The sequence below is a fragment of the Triticum aestivum genome, chromosome 3A (assembly GCF_018294505.1).
Source record: "Triticum aestivum cultivar Chinese Spring chromosome 3A, IWGSC CS RefSeq v2.1, whole genome shotgun sequence".
NCBI lineage: Eukaryota > Viridiplantae > Streptophyta > Magnoliopsida > Poales > Poaceae > Triticum > Triticum aestivum.
This window is the reverse complement of record NC_057800.1, coordinates 181829981-181831747: the sequence shown is the minus strand read 5'-3', so window position 1 is coordinate 181831747 and position 1767 is coordinate 181829981.

The following is a 1767-nucleotide window of genomic DNA, read 5'->3' as shown; positions in this document are numbered from 1 at the left end:
GGCTGGGTCGGTGAAGGCGGGGGCTGGAGGAGGCGGGGCCGAGCTGTCGGGGAACGGTGGGGGCGGGGCCTGCTGGGCAGCGGGTGGGGGGGAGTCGTTGGAGGCGTCGCTGTCGGTGCCCTCCTCGTCTTGGTCGGCGGAGGAGGAGGAGCGGGAGCGGGAGGGTGCGGCGGAGGCCATGGTGGTGGTGGGAGGGGGATTAGGGGTTCGGGTGGAGTCGAATCGGGTGCCGGATATGGCGGAGAGGACTCGGCCAGACTGCATGCATGGCGTGGCGCTAGCGGGCAGGAGGAGTGGCTGCATTGCTTTTGTTTTCTTTTCTCGAGCGGAGAGGCTGCCTTTTGGGGTCCGTTGCCCCGCTGACGCATGGGTCCGGGTGGAAAGACACTGGACCCAGCTGGGAGCGTGTCGCGTCCGATCCAGGATTAGCCAGAACCAGGTGACTGCTGAGGTACCTACGAAAAGGAATGAGGCAATCCTCAAAAGAAAAAGAAAAACGGAAGGGAAGCGTGACGTCGTTGGGAAGGAATAATGGAGTGCATCGGCCCGTGGGTCCGCGGTGAAATGGTCCCTCCCATGTGTTGTGAGTGGAACTCGGCCCAATAGCCTACATCAACGCGTAGAGAGCAGCAGGGCCCAGGTTCGAGCCAGTCCAGCCAGCGAGGACCGACGGGCTGAACACAAACGGAACAGAAGAAAAACTAGGTCGCTCCTCTGCTCCGCCGCGCCTCCCACCGCCTCCTCTACTCCGCCGTGTCGGGCGCCGGGCGCCGTATCCTCTACGGCCGGTAGGGCGTCGAGCACGTCGACGCGTTCCCCGCCGTCTCGCCACTTGGCTTCGATCAACGGTAGTTTCCCCAAGAACCCCCAATCCCCATCGCGTCTTGATGGCTCACTCATTTTCCTTATCGATTTCATGCTATGGAGATCTGCTGCCCTTGTACTGATGAGGAGTACTTTGTTGGTCATTAGGCATTGTATTTCAGATTATTATAGTAACAACTGTGCAGTCCAGCCATGTTTACTTTTGGGAATAGCACAAGTGCTTACTTCTTGACCCTGGTTTTTATTCCCAATTTTATTTAGCCCTTGGTTTGAGAGGCAAATTGAACCGTGCCACAGACTTGGAATCTGCGATTCTTTTTTGTTTCCAAAATCCACTCCAATGTACGAGTGTACTGCTGAAAGCTATGCTACAGTTAATTGCCCTTGTGGTCTTACTGCTTTTGTTATTTACAAATAGTCTCATTCAGTGGCGGAGCTACAGGGTGGCCAGGGTGGGCCGCGGCCCACCCTGGGATTTTGACCCGGCCTATACCTATATAGATGGGCTAGAGAAGGAAAAAAACGGCCCAACAACACTTTGATCCAAAACAACCAACGCTCTCGCTCTCAGCCAAACCCCAGGCACCAAGCACATACAGGCACACAGCGCGCTAGCCCTCTACCCGACACCCAGCCGCCGGCCGCCCCCGTCCCGGCCTCTGCCTGCCTCGCGGCCTCGCGGGACGCCGGTCGCCGGCCGCCCAGGAGTCTCCTCTGCTCCTGGCCTCCTGCCTCCCCATTGCGCCCTCGCCCTGCCCGGCGCTCGGTGCCAGCCTTGCCACCGCCCCCGGCCGCGACCCTGCCCTGTCCCGGCCGCCTAGCGCCTTGCAAGCCGGCGGTTCCGCCGAGTCCGCACTACGGCACTCGGCTCGGCCTGATTTGAGGTACCGTTCATCCATTCCCAAATTCCCCAATTTTTGATTTAGGGTTTGCTTGCTATTT